The sequence below is a fragment of the Malus domestica genome, chromosome 11 (genome assembly GCF_042453785.1).
Source record: "Malus domestica chromosome 11, GDT2T_hap1".
Classification (NCBI taxonomy): domain Eukaryota; kingdom Viridiplantae; phylum Streptophyta; class Magnoliopsida; order Rosales; family Rosaceae; genus Malus; species Malus domestica.
Window position 1 is genome coordinate 23,792,634 of NC_091671.1, and position 17,129 is coordinate 23,809,762.

Here is a 17,129-nt window from a genome sequence, read left to right on the forward strand (position 1 = left end):
TGTTTTAAAGGTCTAGTTGCATCTTGCCCTCAACATCAAATGAAGGAGCTGTTACTTCAATATTTCTATGAGGGACTCCTCCCAATTGAAAGACAAATGCTTGATGCCTCAGCGGGATGTTCTTTGGTGGATAAAACATCGATGGCTGCCAAGGTTCTAATTGCCAACCGAGCGTTGAATGCACAACAATATGAAGGTGTTGGGCAAAGAGACACCCCACGGCAACAATTGAATGAGGTAAGTTCCGTTTCTGATTTGCAATCTCAAATAACTAACCTTACTTCTATGTTTTCACAGTTTATGGAAGGATGCAAAGTGCAAGGAAATACACCAAGTGTGTGTGGCGTGTGTTCTATGCAAGGGCACCTCAATAATCAATGTCCACAATTGATTGAGAATGGAGGATGGGAAAGTGTGCATGCCGTGGGATATCAAGGACCAAATCAGCCACGGAGTGATCCATACTTTAATACTTACAATTCGGGGTGGAGAGATCATCCAAATTTCAAATGGAGAGAGCCACAACAACCTACCCAACAAGGGGGATTTCGGCAAACACCACTTGGGGTGTTTCATAGGCCATATGTACCACCACAAGTCCCACCACAATCTGCCCAAAAAAATTCAGGTTCGAAATTAGATAATGATACATTTCTTCAATTACTAAATTCACTTATACATGGCCAAAAAAATCAAGCTAAGGAGATGAGTGAAGTGAAGAAACAAATAGGGTAGATTTCTGAGTTTATGGGGCAGTTTCGTGAAGAAGGAAAACTCCCTAGTTCAACCATTGTGAATACGAAGGGAGACTTTGAATCCACTAAAGCCATAATGTTGAGAAGCGGAAAAGAAGTGGGAATCAAGCCAAACACATCCAATACAAGTCAAAAAGAGGATGAAAAGTTGCTGATTGAGGAGGAAGAACAAGCCAAGCCCACGACAAGGGTGGAGAAACCCTTGCCGCAGCCATCCTCCAATTCCAAACCATCCAATTCGACTAAGGTAAGTCCTAATTCGAATTTTTCTAGTTCTATTCCACTAAATGCGCCCTTCCCTAGCAGGTTTAGGCAATCAAAGAAGGAAGAGAACGAGAAAGACATTCTGGAGACGTTTAGGAAAGTGCAAGTCAATATACCTCTCCTCGATGCAATAAAGCAAGTCCCAAGGTATGCTAAGTTTTTGAAAGAGCTTTGTACAACGAGGAGAATTTCAAACAAAGAGGTTGTCCAGGTAAGTGAGAATGTTTCTGCTGTTTTGCAAAGGAAATTACCCCCTAAATGCAAAGATCCGGGTAGCTTTACAATTCCTTGTGTTATCGGCAATACTAAGTTTGAACATGCTTTGTTAGACTTAGGAGCTTCAATTAATGTCATGCCATACTCAATTTATGCATCTATGAACTTAGGAGAGCTTAAAAACGATGGTGTCATAATTCAATTAGCCAATCGTTCTAATGCATATCCGAAAGGAGTTTTGGAAGATGTTTTGGTGTAGGTGGTTAACTTGATAATCCCAACAGATTTCTATGTTTTAGAGATGGAGGATTCACCCAATGTCACCCCAGTGCCGATCTTACTTGGGAGGCCCTTCATGAAATCAGCACACACCAAGATATATGTGTTCAAGGGGACGTTAACAATGGAATTTGATGGGAAGATTATTGATTTTAACATTTCTGAAACTATTAAATTTCCTAAAGATAATCATTCTTGTTTTTCTATTGATGTATTTGATGAATTGGCGCAGGATTATCTTGATTTGTTGGAAGAAGATCCCCTTGAAACAACAATTGCACAAGGAATTGGATTGAAGCACAATCTGGCCGTACCTAATGAAGCACATGCCAAGATTCTGGCTACTTTTGAATCACTACCACAACATCATGGTAAGCCCCCAAACTCAATTCCAATTCCCTTTTCTACTAATACGTTGTTACCTTCAATAATTCAAACCCCAATTCTTGAACTTAAACCATTGCCGGATCATTTAAAACACATCTTTTTGGGAGATGAAGAGACGTTGCCCATGAAGGAAAAATTTGTCCTAGCTAAGAACATGTGAGAACATTTGAACACATAGGCAAACTATTAACATATTAAAGTAGGCACGCATTAAAAAACAATTCTAAAACCCATGACTTTCAAAGCCTAGTGAATGGTGAACCATGAGACTCTTCAACAACATTAAAGAGAATGAAGGATTTAGAGATTCATTACCCTTGAAGCTCATCCTTGTTTACACAAGGGATTCACCCAAGTAGAGGGCCTTCAAGTCACCTCCTAGCTCTTTGGATCTTCCTTGTGATTTTCTACCTTTTGATGCTCCTTTGCTCCTTGAGGATGTGAGGAAAGGATCTCCAAAAAAACACCAAAGATTTGGTGTCTCTAAGTCTCCACACCAAGGATGAGGTGTGAAGATGAAATGGATGACTTAGAGAAGAAAAGATTGCTAGCTATCTCTTCCCTAAGTGGCTGCCCTCTTTTAGAGAAAAAGAGAGAAAGTGTTTCTCATCTTTGTCTCAAGAAAACCCTAATGAGGTAAAAGCTATAAAGATGCTTTTATATCTCTTTTCTTAGGTGAGTGACAAACTTGCAATTAAGCAAAACTTCCCACTACCCTTGCTATGGCCCGCCATCTTAAGTGATTGGGCTATTTGCCCATATTTGTTTTAGTTGTCATACAACTTAAACATAATGGGCCTAGTGGACCAAACCCTTTTGGACCCCGAAACCCAAAACTAACTTAAAAGCCCAATACGAACCTTTCGTATAATTAATCAACTTATTAATTAACCTTGACCATTTTTCAATTAAACCATTTAATTGCTTATCCATTTCATTTATATTTCTTTACTTTCATCCTTACTCGGTGTACGCTCCATTAGGTTCCAATTAGCGAGGCAGTGGGCGATTGTTACTCTTAACAATTAATTGCGAATTGAAACTTCATTTCAATTCTCCCTTTGATTAAGATTTAGTGTTTGCTAATCCTCAGGACTTCCACAAACCATGAGTGACACCTAACAGCATGTCATGGCTACCCAAGCTAAATAGAATTGGTTGGAGAACCTATCCAGTTACAATTACAATGCAATACGGTCATTCTCTAATATAATACTCTTAATCACATTGTTTGAGTGATAGTTTGTTTCATGTCTACTATCCAATGTAATACTTCTCTATATGATTCAATTGAATATGATTTGGAACATACTTCCTAAGTCATATTCGTATGTTTTGGCCAAAGACTCCCGAATGATATCTTAGAGTATTCTCCTTCCACCATGGAAGGTTAGAGATCCCTTGTTGTGCATTCATATGTGTACATGACTAGATAGCTTGACCCCAACAATGTCGTGGACACTCTCGATGGAATGCCTTTGACATGATCAAAGATCAATGACCTAATCATTAGACATCTATGATGCCTCAAGTCGAATGACTACTTTGGATATTGCAACTAACGAGTTCTTACATGACATATATGTTCAAACTCTCTTTTTATCGTTGTTCAGTGTACTCGATTACCCTTTCGAGCACCTACGTGTTTGTCTTAGTGTCCAACACTAAATGACTTGAGACTAGTCATACTCACGCTTGAGTTGACATAACACATACTAACCTTAGGGAATTGTCAATGCCCAATTGGCAATCCTATGGCTAGGAACGTTTTAGGAATGAACATAAGAGAAAGGTCTCGTTAATCTAACTTACTTAGATCACTTATCTTTTAGATCAAATACATTCCTTGGATTCCCTTATTGCTTAAACACATGATACAATAAATAGTGATTAACAATAAGCTTTGCCCTTCATTAAACATATAATAGTTTAATACAATAAGTATTCCAAAAGCTATTACATCAAATGAGTGGCTTTGTGGGCATACTTCCAACAATCTCCCACTTGCACTCAAAGCCACCTTCCCATGTATCTAATACCCATCTTTTCCATATGGCGGTCAAGTTGGATTTGAGACATTGGCTTTGTCAGTGGATCTGCTACGTTATCGGCTGAGGCAACTTTGAGGATGTTGACTTTCCCCTCGACAACATATCTTCTAATGATATTAAAGCGCCTGTCAAAATTCTTGTTCTTTTGATGAGCCCTGGGTTCCTTGGCTTGAGCTATCGCCCCACTATTATCACAGTACAAAGTTACTGGTGATGTAATGGTTGGAACCACTCCAAGTTCAGTAATGAACTTCTTCATCCAGAACGCTTCTTTGCCGGCTTCAGCTGCAGCAACATATTCTACCTCCGTCGTGGAATCAGCAATTATATCTTGTTTCTTGCTTTTCCAGCTAACAGCCCCACCATTTAGAGTGAATACATATCCGGAGTTGGAACTTCTATCATCGACGTCAGATTGGAAATCTGCATTTGTATAGGCTTCCACTCGCAACTCTGTCGCTCCTCCATAAAAGAGGAACATGTTCTTAGTTCTTCTCAAGTACTTAAGGACCATCTTGACAGCTGCCCAGTGTTCTGATCCTGGGTTAGATTGATATCGACTAGTAATGCTCACAGGATATGCGATATCAGGCCTTGTGCATATCATGGTATACATGAGACTTCCAATGGCGGAAGCATAAGGAATAGCATTCATTTGCCGTATCTCTTCAGGAGTCTTAGGTCCCATGGACCTAGAAAGATGAATTCCATGTCTTACAGGAAGAAAACCTTTCTTAGACTGTTCCATCTGGAACCTACTTAGCACCTTATCTATGTACATAGATTGGGATAATCCAATTAATTTTCTGGATCTATCACGAGAGAGCTTTATCCTAAGTACATAAGATGCAACTCCCAAATCTTTCATGTGGAAGGTTTTGGACAACCACACTTTTACAGAAGAAATGACTGCAGTGTCATTCCCGAATAGTAATATGTCATCTACATATAACACTAGGAATACAACTGCATCCCCAACGACCTTTTGATAAACACAATTGTCGTCTTCGTTTTGAGTAAAACCAAACGATTTGATTTTAGTATCAAAACGAATGTTCCAGCTCTTGGAGGCTTGCTTAAGTCCATAAATGGACCTCTGAAGCTTGCATACCTTAGTCCTTTCAGACTTGGACACGAAACCTTCTGGTTGAGTCATATGGAGCTCTTCCTCTAGGTAGCCGTTCAGAAAGGTCGTCTTCACGTCCATTTGCCATATCTCATAATCATGGTACGCAGCTATAGCAAGCAAAATCCGAATGGACTTAATCATGGCTACAGGAAAGAAGGTTTCTTCATAGTCAATCCCTTCTCGTTACCTATAACCCTTGGCTATTAGTCTAGCCTTATAAGTCTCCATGTTCCCATCAGCGCCTAGCTTCCTCTTGAAGACCCATTTGTTTCCAACAGGTACTATACCTTCTAGAGGGTCTACAAAAGTCCAGACCTGATTTTGATACATGGAATCCATCTCAAATTTCATGGCCTCATGCAATATCTTTGAGTCAATGTCAGACATTGCTTCAGTGTAGTCCCTAAGGTCCTCCTTTGTGTCATTATCACCTAGAAGGTGCCCAAAGTCATTATCTAAGCCATACTTCTTAGGTGGCTTGCTAACCCTTTCAGATCTATGTGAAGCTAGGGGTTCAGGAACAGGGTTGTCAAGTTGTCGAGTGCTTGTTTGTGGTTCATCATTAATCTCATTAATTTCCATCGTTTTACTTATAGTTCCTTTGAGAACAAATTCGTCCTCTAGAAACTTAGCAGTTCTGGCAACAAAGACTTTTTGGTCATCAGGATGGTATAACTCATATCCCATAGTTTCTCTAGGATATCCCACAAAATAGCACCTAATTGATCTCGCTTCAAGCTTAGTAGCTTCAAGCTTCTTGACATATGCTTCACAACCCCAAATCTTAATGTGATTAAGACTTGGCTTTCTTCCATGCCATATCTCATAGGGCGTCTGTGAAATTGACTTGGAAGGTACTCTATTAAGTAAGTAAGCTGCTGTATATAGAGTGTATCCCCAGAATGTTACTGGTAGATTGACGGAACTCATCATAGAACGAACCATGTTCATCAAGGTTCGATTTCTCCTTTTAGAAACTCCATTAAGTTGTGGAGTTCCCGGTGGAGTTTATTGTGATATTATTCCACACTCTTTGAGATAATCTAGGAACTCGCTACTTAGATACTCTCCCCCTCGATCTGATCTTAGGATCTTTATCTGTTTCCCAGTTTGCTTCTCAACTTCATTCTTGATTTCTTTGAACCTTTGAAAGGATTCTAACTTGTACTTCATAAGATACACATAGCCAAACCGAGAATGATCGTCGATGAATGTGATATAGTAGGAGAAACCTCCTTTCGACGTAGTAGACATAGGTCCACATACGTCAATGTGGATTAACCTTAGAATTTCAGTGGCACGCTCTCATTTCCCAGTGAATGGAGATTTGGTCATTTTCCATTTTAAGCAACATTCACAAGTACCCATTTGGTCATTACCTAATGGGCGGAAATATCTGTCTTTCGACATCTTGCGAATCTTATCAAGGTTCACATGTCCAAGTTTAAGATGCCACATCTTTTCTTGGTTAACTTCTTATCTAGCCCTTTTGGGTTTTGAGGTATTCCCGCTTTCAATACAGTGCATCCCACTACTTGTCTCTAGGTGAAAAAGTTCCTCTATCATATTACCATGAGAGATAATATGACCGTTCAAGTATAAAGTGTAACTCATTTTGTCAAACAATATTGAGTGCCCATCTCGTAAAAGCTTAGAGATAGAAATCAAATTCTTTATACATGAAGGAAAATATAAACAATTTTTAAGTTATAAGACTTCCCAGAGGGTAGTTTAAGCATGTAGGTGCCTATTGCTTTTGCAGAGATCTTAGTGCCGTTCCCAACTCGCACAATCATCTCCCCATTGCGCAATGTCCTGCTCCCTGTTAGTCCCTGTAACGAATTGCAGATATGTTGACTAGCGCCTGAATCAAATATCCAGGAATTGGAGCTCACTGTAAAAGCACTCTCTATGACAGAAATAGTCATTTCTAAAGTTCGTGACATAAGGCTCGCAATGTCCACCCTGTATTTCTTCTTCCAATGTTCATCCTTTCCACAATGAAAGCATGTTCCTTTGGATTTTATTGCCTTCTTCTTATGCAACCTTTTCCTTGTGATTGCATTCTCACTCCCACTGTCCCTTTTGAAACCTTGTTCAAACTTACAACACATGTCAATCATCTCGGTAAAAGTATGATCGAATCTATTCACTTTATAGTTTACAATAAACTTAGTGAAATCATTCGAGATAGATGCAAGGAAAAAGTCTTGGGCCATTTTCCCATTGATGGAAGTTCCTAAACTCTCAAGATCTTGAAAGATCCTCTCCATCTTTTGTCCATGTTTATGAACTGATGTCCCTTTTGCCATTTTGGCATTCAATAGACTACAAACATTTGAGAATCGTACATTACTAGTCTCAATGTCATGCATCTTATGCAAACTTTCAACCATGGCACAAGAAGTGTCCATGTGCTTATGTAGCATCATAAGCTCCTCACTAAGTGAAGTGAGGATTAAGCATTTAGCTTGTAAGTCATCCTCATAGTGTCTATCATAATTTTGACACTCCTCATTTGAAGCTAGTTTCGTATGAGGTACATGAAGAGGGGATTGCTTAAGCACATACAATATGTCTTTCACCTTTGAGACATTCTCAATGTGACGATACCAAGCAAGGAAACGTTGGCCCCTAAGGCCCTTTTTGTCAAGTATAATGGTGGGTGTAATTTTAGGCATGTCGTTAACTACATAACATAATAGAAATCGTATTAGATTGTTGATTTTAAAACTACTTGATTGGGTCTTAAATCAAATAGTACCACCCACTATTTTTGTCAAATTCCACATCTCTCAATGGAATTCGAGAGTTATGTTGAACTCTTAGCGGGGTATGGGAGGCTCACCATTACCAAGCCCACCTCACGATGATACGATGTTGGTTAGCAAAAATAATGATGAGAGAATAATGCTTTAATCATCTACAACTCTTGTAATTACCCATCTTGTTTGGCCTCTAGAGAATGATGCCTCACAATGATATGATGTTGGCACCATTGCACTTAGTTAAGTTATTCCCACCATGCTAGTTCGTGTAGGGGTTCAAGAATAGCCTTACAATGATATGATGTCGGCCATCCTCGTTGCCTACCTCACCACATCATGTATGTACATATGGACTCCTCCTGAATGTAAGCACATACTTTGAACTTCCCCATGATAGGGTGAAGCCGGTGTAGGAGTCATAAACGATTGGAGCCCACCATGGTGGAAGGCCTACGAATAGATGTTCAAAGCATCTCTCGCTTATCAGCTTAATATTCGTTTTGTTGAGGCTACATCAATTTTATTTTAATCTTATTAAAAGAACTTGGGCCTATAACAACCATTGGTCCAAGTTAATATGAATTAGTAGTATATAATACTCCCACTATTTCGATGAAACAAGCGAGACTATATGGAACTACTAACGAATGCTTTGCATCCTCATATGGACTATATAGTCATATTAGGTCTTAGGATGATTATGAACCGTTTGATTTGATCCAACATGAGCCTTGTGTTGGACCTTGGGTCTAAGGTAGGTAGTTGTTAATTTTAGTTACGCGTTTAATCTAATTAAACCGTTATTTCCTATTGGGCGTTGGACCCAACTATTCCAATTTGCATACAAATAAACAAATAGGAATACTTGAAATAAAGAGAAGGGCTTATGCCCTTTTACAAAACATTAGATGGACTTATGTCCATTTACAACAAATTTGAACTAATCAAATTACATTAAAATCTAAACTACTTAACCCAAGCATTCATAATGTAAAGCGGCCAATCACATAGCTCAATTATCGAGGCCCTTGGTTCATAATCACCATTTTCTTAATCAATCATATTAACTAAGAAAGCAACTTAAACAATTGGTTTTCGGATTCATAGAATTGATTTAAATGGAACTAAATGAAATGAAAATCCAATTCTCATTCAAGAGACAAAACCATTTTGTTCTCATCATCTTTTGGGCCGAAAAATAATGACCACAACTATTGGGCCATAAAGTTAAAACATAAACTTTTGGGGACACTTTGTAAAAACACAAGAGTACCCCCACTAGGCATGCATTCAAAAACAATTCTAAAACCCATGACTTTCAAAGCCTAGTGAATGGTGAACCATGAGACTCTTCAACAACATTAAAGAGAAGGAAGGATTTAGAGATTCATTACCCTTGAAGCTCATCCTTGTTTACACAAGGGATTCACCCAAGTGGAGGGCCTTCAAGTCACCTCCTAGCTCCTTGGATCTTCCTTGTGATTTTCTACCTTTTGATGCTCCTTTGCTCCTTGAGGATGTGAGGAAAGGATCTCCAAAAGAACACCAAAGATTTGGTGTCTCTAAGTCTCCACACCAAGGATGAGGTGTGAAGATGAAATGGATGACTTAGAGAAAAAAAGATTGCTAGCTATCTCTTCCCTAAGTGGCCGGCCTCTTTTAGAGAAAAAGAGAGAGTGTTTCTCATCTTTGTCTCAAGAAAACCCTAATGAGGTAAAAGCTATCAAGATGCTTTTATATCTCTTTTCTTAGGTGAGTGGCAAACTTGCAATTAAGCGAAACTTCCCACTACCCTTGCTATGGCCGGGCATCTTAAGTGATTGGGCTATTTACCCATATTTGTTTTAGTTGTCATACAATTTAAACATAATGGGCCTAGTGGACCAAACCCTTTGGACTCCGAAGCCCAAAACTAACTTAAAAGCCCACTACGAACCTTTCGTATAATTAATCAACTAATTAATTAACCTTGACCATTTTTCAATTAAACCATTTAATTGCTTATCCATTTCATTTATATTTCTTCACTTTCATCCTTACTCGGTGTACGATCCATTAGGTTCCAATTAGCGAGGCAGTGGGCGATTGTTACTCTTAACAATCGATTGTGAATTGAAACTTCATTTCAATTCTCCCTTTGATTAAGATTTAGTGTTTGCTAATCTTCAGGGCTTCCACAAACCATGAGTGACACCTAGCAGCATGTCATGGCTACCCAAGCTAAATAGAATTGGTTGGAGAACCTATCTAGTTACAATTACAATGCAATACAGTCTTTCTCTAATACAATACTCTTAATCACATTGTTTGAGTGATAGTTTGTTTCATGTCTACTATCCAATGTAATACTTCTCTATATGATTCAATTGAATATGATTTGGAACATACTTCCTAAGTCATATTCGTATGCTTTGGCCAAAGAGTCCCGAATCATATCTTAGAGTATTCTCCTTCCACCATGGAAGGTTAGAGATCCCTTTTTGTGCATTCATATGCCTACATGACTAGATAGCTTGACCCCAACAATGCCGTGGACACTCTCGATGGAATGCCTTTGACATGATCAAAGATCAAGGACCTAATCATTAGACATCTATGATGCCTCAAGTCAAAGGACTACTTTGGATATTGCAACTAACGAGTTCTTACATGACATGTATGTTCAAACTCTATTTTGATCGTTGTTCAGTGTACTCAATTACCCTTTCGAGCACCTAAGTGTTTGTCTTAGTGTCCAACACTAAATAACTTGAGACTAGTCATACTCACGCTTGAGTTAACGTAACACATACTAACCTTAGCGGATTGTCAATGCCCAATTGGCAATCCTATGGCTAGGAATGTTTTAGGAATGAACATAAGAGAAAGGTCTCGTTAATCTAACTTACTTAGATCACTTATCTCTTAGATCAAATACATTCCTTGGATTCCCTTATTGCTTAAACACATGATACAATAAATGGTGATTAACAATAAGCTTTGCCCTTCATTAAACATATAATAGTTTAATACAATAAGTATTCCAAAAGCTATTACATCAAATGAGTGGCTTTGTCGGCATACTTCCAACAGCCCATCATTGTCTTTTCATCACTCACAGCTATAGAGGAGGAGAAGTTGATTCGGGTGTTGAAAGAGCACAAAACAGCCATTGGATAGACCTTGGCCGATATTAGAGGGATTAGCCCTACAACATGCATGCATCACATACTTCTAGAGGTGGGGGCTAAACCAACTCGAGAGGCTCAACACTGACTCAACCCTCCAATGATGGAAGTTGTGAAAAAGGAAATTATCAAGCTTTTAGATTGTGGAGTCATTTACCCTATCTCAGATAGTCGTTGGATTTCAGCAGTTCAAGTTGTACCACAGAAATCAGGAGTCACCGTGGCGAAGAATGCAAAGAATGAACTTATGCCCACTCATATCCAAACCGGTTGGAGAGTTTGCATTGACTATAGGAAGCGCAACACCACCATAAGGAAAGATCACTTCCCTTTGCCATTCATTGATCAAATGCTTGAAAGGTTAGCCGATCATTCTTTTTATTGCTTTCTAGATGGTTATTCAGGATATAATCAAATTGTTATAGCTCCAGATGATCAAGAAAAGACCACTTTTACTTGTCCATTTGGTACTTTTGCATATCGTCGAATGCCATTCGGTTTGTGTAATGCACCCGCCACATTCCAACGATGCATGGTAAGTATATTCTCAAATTTTGTGGAAAAGATCATTGAGGTTTTCATGGATGATTTTAGTGTCTTTGGTGATTCATTTGATGGTTGTTTAGATAATCTCACTTTAATCTTAAAACGATGCATTGAAACTAACCTTGTTTTGAATTGGGAAAAAATGTCACTTTATGGTTAAACAAGGCATAGTTTTAGGTCACATAGTCTCAGCAAAGGGAATAGAGGTTGATAAATCAAAAATAGATCTTGTACGCTACTTACCCTCTCCCACTTCGGTGAGAGAGGTTCTTTCTTTTCTTAGACATGCAAGATTCTATAGGCGATTCATCAAAGATTTTTCCAAGATTTCCCAACCCCTTTGTCGACTTCTTCAAAAGGATGTGACATTCAAGGTCGATGATGAGTGTGAGAAGGTGTTCAATCACCCCAAAGAAATACTAACTTCGGCCTCCATCATAGTTCCACCATATTGGAGCCTTCCCTTTGAGCTTATGTGTGATGCCTCAGATTATGCGGGACAGGGGTTGGGAAATCTACTATGCATCCCGGACCTTGAATGATGCACAATTAAATTATTCCATCACTGAAAAAGAACTTCTTGCTGTTGTATTTGCTTTAGATAAATTTCGTTCATATCTACTTGGAACTAAAGTTATTATTTACACTGATCATGCAGTTTTGAAGTATTTGCTCACCAAGAAGGAGGCCAAGCCACGGCTTATTCGTTGGATGTTGCTTCTCCAAGAGTTTGATGTGGAAATCTGGGACCAAAAAAGAAGTGAAAACGTAGTGGCTGACCACTTAAGCCGAATGGTGCATGAAGAAGATGCCAATGTCGTGCCCATCCCAGAGACATTCCTAGATGAGCAGCTGTTGTCCATTAAGGTAAGTGAGCCATGGTATGCCGATCTAGTTAACTATTTAGCCACTAAGCATGTCCCAAGCACCCTAAATAAACACCAACGTGATAAACTCAAGAAAGATGCACGATTATATGTTTGGGATGACCCTTATTTGTGGAAACATTGCCCTGATCAGATTATAGGTAGGTGTGTGCATGATTCCGAGTTTCATTCGATTCTAACTTTTTGTCACACTTATGGATGTGGGGGTCATTTTCGCATACAACACACAACACATAAGGTTTTAGAATGTGGATTTTATTGGCCTACTATCTTTAGAGATGCTAGAACCTTTTGCATAACATGTGATCGTTGTCAAAGAATGGGTAATATAAGTGCAAAGGACCAAATGTCGCAACACCCTATATATTCTATTGAGATTTTTTATGTTTAGGGTATAGATTTCATGGGTCCTTTTCCCTCCTCACATGGCTTCCTTTATATTTTACTTGCGGTTGATTATGCGTCGAAATGGGTGGAAGCAAAAGCCACCTATACTAATGATTCTAAAGTGGTTGCAGATTTTATTAGAACTAACATATTTGCAAGATTTGGAATGCCAAGAGTACTCATTAGTGATTGAGGGTCTCATTTTTGCAATCGAAGCATTAAGGCGTTACTAAAAAAGTATAATGTCACGCATAAGGTTTCAACGCCTTATCATCCTCAAACAAGTGGGCAAGCCAAGGTGTCAAATCGGGAAATCAAGCAAATTTTGGAGAAGACCATGGGGCCAACTCGTAAAGATTGGAGCTTACGTGTGAATGAGGCATTGTGGGCGTAACGTACTGCCTACAAAACATCAATTGGGATGTCACCATTTGCTCATCTATGGGAAACCGTGTCATCTTCCCGTTGAGTTAGAGCATCATGCACATTGGGCCATCAAAACATTCAATATAGACATTGATGCCGCAAGTCTCCATAGAAAATTGCAATTAAATGAGCTTAAGGAAATTAGGAACGAAGCTTATGACAACGCTCGCATTTACAAGGAGAAGACGAGGCAATTCCATGATAAGATGATTCATAGCGAGACGTTCTCTATAGGGCAGAAAGTGTTACTCTTCAATTCCCGTCTTCGTTTCTTTCCGGGTAAGTTGCGTTCCAAATGGATTGGTCCTTTTGTTGTTACTAATGTTTTTCCTCATGGTGCAATTCAAATTCAAAGTTTGAAGACGCAACAAGAATTCAAAGTAAATGGACATTGTTTGAAGCCATATTATGTAGCTTTTGAGGAGCATGTCGTGGAGAATGTACCCCTCCATGCCGTTGGCCCTATTGCAGCTTAAACGGAGGTAGCATCCGGTTGGAAGACATTAAAGCAAGTGCTTCTTGGGAGGCAACCCATGCAAATAAAGAAGACCTAAGAAGCTCCGGCATCACAACCAAATTTGCGTTCCTAAACCCTACTCCTTATTGCTTTTACTTTGCCATATTGTCTTATTTGCTAGTTATGTTATTTTCTTGTTTTTGTGTACAATGTTTGGTTTAAGTGTGTGTGTGTGTGTGGGGGGGGGTAAACAAAGTGTTTTTGTTGCAAAATTCGTAGGATTTTACTACCTAACATTTCAAAGGTTGTTTTTCATTGTTTTTTAGTGTTTTTAGTATGTTTTGATGTGTCTTTATGTGGCTTTAACAGGAAATACGAAAATTCAAGCAAAAAATTCGAAAAAGTTTTGAAAACCCCAAAAAGAGTCGTTTTAAAGTTGTTTTTGGTGTGTTTGTGTCTTAGGGTACCTTCCAACACAATGATGAGGATTTGGTTTTTAATTGCATGACTTTTAAAGAATGTTACAAACATGGATGGAAGTTTGATATACTCTTTGGTTATAGTTATAGTTTACAAATTCACATTTAATCACAACGGAAAAATCAGTTTTTGTAACATGCTTGAAGGAAGGAACTCAAACTAACGCTACAACCCTGAAAGACTTGAGCCTAAACTTTGTTTGGAGAGTTATTAATCTATGATTTCTTGTTTTCTAAAGTCGTTGCATAATCTCATTATTCTTTGCTTGGTTGCTACTTAGAAAGCGTTTTATCACTTTAGTTCCAAATACTAGAACTCATGCCCGTTTCATTCAAAGCTTTAAAATTGAGTGCATAACATATAACAAGATGGAGTTGTTTAGTAGTTACCACCAGAGCCAAAAAAGCCTTCATCCCATGCATTTGTTTTGTAGGTTTAACCCCTTTGAGCCTTATTTAGGCTATTTTCTTCGTTAGCCAAATTATCCCAACCTAGCCTAGAATAAGACTATCCATACCCTTGTTCTTAAAGTATAGTAGAGCATGACTTAGAGGGAATTCCTTTTGATCAAATATATTGCAGAAATCAAGTATGGGGGAAGGATATGTACACGGGTAGAAAGAAAATAAAAAGAAAGAGAAAAAAATATGAAAAGAAGAAAAAGTGGAAAAAGAAAGAAAAAAAAAGAGTTCAAAACAAGTGAGAATGAGCTCACAAGTATTGGTTGTTGAAGAAAGGGTCCAAAAAGTTTGAATCTAACCCTAAGTTGTACGAAATCCCCTTAATGTTTCAAGGTATTTGTTGTATTCAAAAGTGAATTCTAAGTTGATTTCATTGCTTTGCTTACTATTGCTTTAAGAACATTTGTTTATCTTTACCTTTCTTTGTTAGCCAATACCCTTAGCCCCATTACAACCCTTTGACTTTATCTTGGGTGTTATGTGTTTCAATCTGTGGAGTTTGGGATTGGTATGAGCATATGGTATCCCTGGTTCTCGCGTCTAAGTAGTAGCATCCCATTCTTGAGATCATATATATACATGCATTAATAATTCCAGAAAGTGCCTTCTTCGATTATAACATATGTGAGTATTAGTTTTCATGTTTACATCAATCTTCTCACATACACCTAGTATAGGGAGTGTAGTTAGAAAATCTGTGTGAGAATAGAGAGTATCTTGTAAGGAATTGAGCAAATTCTCTAAAGCATGTTACTACATTCAAAACATCGTTTTAATTGGTTAAATGTGAACTAGTAAGTGGTGACTATGACTAAGTATGTGCTTAAGTGTAAAGATGACTAAAATCTATGGGAATGATGATTTTTAACATGTCATGTGCGTTGGAAATCCCTGAGGCAAATGTTGGAAGGATTAGAGTATGTTTTGTTTACTTGTTTTATTTTGTTTGTTTCGTTTTGCTTGAGGACTAGCAAAAGCTAAGTGTGGGGGAATTTGACAGGAGCATATTTGTGCGACTTAGTTAGCTTGTTTTCTTGCATTTTCGTAGTTAGTTTGTGTTTGTTATAGTGTTTTAAGCTATTTTCGTGTGTTTGTAGGTCCATATGACAAAGTTGGCAAGAAATTGCAATTTGGAGCATTTTGAGGCAGTTTTGGGCACCAAATGGATAACTTATGAATGGAGCAAGATGGATGGACAAATTCAAGTTCAAGAGCCTAGGAATGTGCTGAAAAGAGTGAAGAAATAAATCTAAGACAAAGAAGATAAGGAATCAGCTCAAAAGAATGAGTCATTATCCAAAACCTTATCCAATCTTATCTTATCCAAACTAACATTATCTTATCTTATCCTTTCCTAATCTAGCATTATCCAATCTTATCTTATCCAAATCAGTTTGTGCCTTAATTCCAGCTATTTCTAAGGGATAGTTATGCATTTAAAACATATATTTCATATTCTAGAACCCTTATCCCTTCAGTGCCGCATATATGCCTTACCTAGGTGAATTAGGACTTGTAATCCTTCTCTAAAACCATGCCGTGTATCCTTGTTCATTTAGGATCAGAAATAGGTGCTGCAACATCCTTTCTAGAAGCCTTATCCTTTCTCTTAAACCTGCGGCACCTTTGCTATCCTTCTTTCCTTTGGTTTCTAATTGATTTAACCCATTCCACTTGGGTTTTGGTTACATAATCCTTGTCCCACTTTAATTTCAGAAACATATCCAAATCCTTAGGGATTGTGACATGCATTTCAGCCTATAAATACACACCCTAGCCGCACAAATCATTCACCACTCTCTACCATATTTTTCTGCACTCGTACATCCCTCAAACACGTTCACCCCTCATTGTGCCGTGAGTATTGCAAGGAGAAAGAAGAGGAGCCTTTGTGCCGTGCCTATGCCCAAGTCTTTGGGAGTGCTGGAGCGTTCTTAAGTGTTTTCCATCTTTACTTTCAATGTTTAATTTAAGTTATCTTTGTTTAATTGCGAACATGAGGAACTAAGTTCTTTATAGTTAAAGGTGAATTCAAAGCCATGATCATATGTTTTATATGAATTGATTTTCTCCAGTTATTGTTTCATGAATCGTGAATGTGGTTTACTTATCTATTTTATTAAGAACTTGTTCTTGTATGTTGATTAAGGTGGCCAACTTAGTTTGCATGCATGAATTTGAATTTAGAGTATAAGGGAATTTCACCTAATCGTTATGAACTTATATTCGTGAGTAGTAAAAGTCGCTAGTCACAATTGTGTTAAGTAAATCCTAGGCAAGAGTAACATGTTTTTCATAGTTATGAATGTCTCGTCAATGCTTATGGTTTCCATTGAACTTAATGATCTTTGTTAAGTTTTTCTATTATGCGTATTCCATAGTTAGGGAACTTGATGAAGAATAATTTGGTTGTGATGGTTTTCCATTCAATTCAATGAATCTAGGGAAATCTGAAAATTAATTAGTTCA

The 17,129-nt window shown here is 38.1% G+C and overlaps 1 long non-coding RNA gene and 1 pseudogene across 1 annotated transcript; one reads left to right on the plus strand and one right to left on the minus strand.

Annotated features, from left to right (window-relative positions):
• LOC114819759 (hydroxyproline O-arabinosyltransferase PLENTY-like) overlaps positions 1 to 17,129 on the minus strand; it is a 52,281-nt pseudogene that overhangs the window by 18,599 nt on the left and 16,553 nt on the right.
• On the plus strand, positions 50 to 443 carry LOC139189116 (uncharacterized). The gene is made up of 2 exons (XR_011572646.1): positions 50 to 196; positions 298 to 443. It is a non-coding gene; the product is annotated as an uncharacterized lncRNA (long non-coding RNA).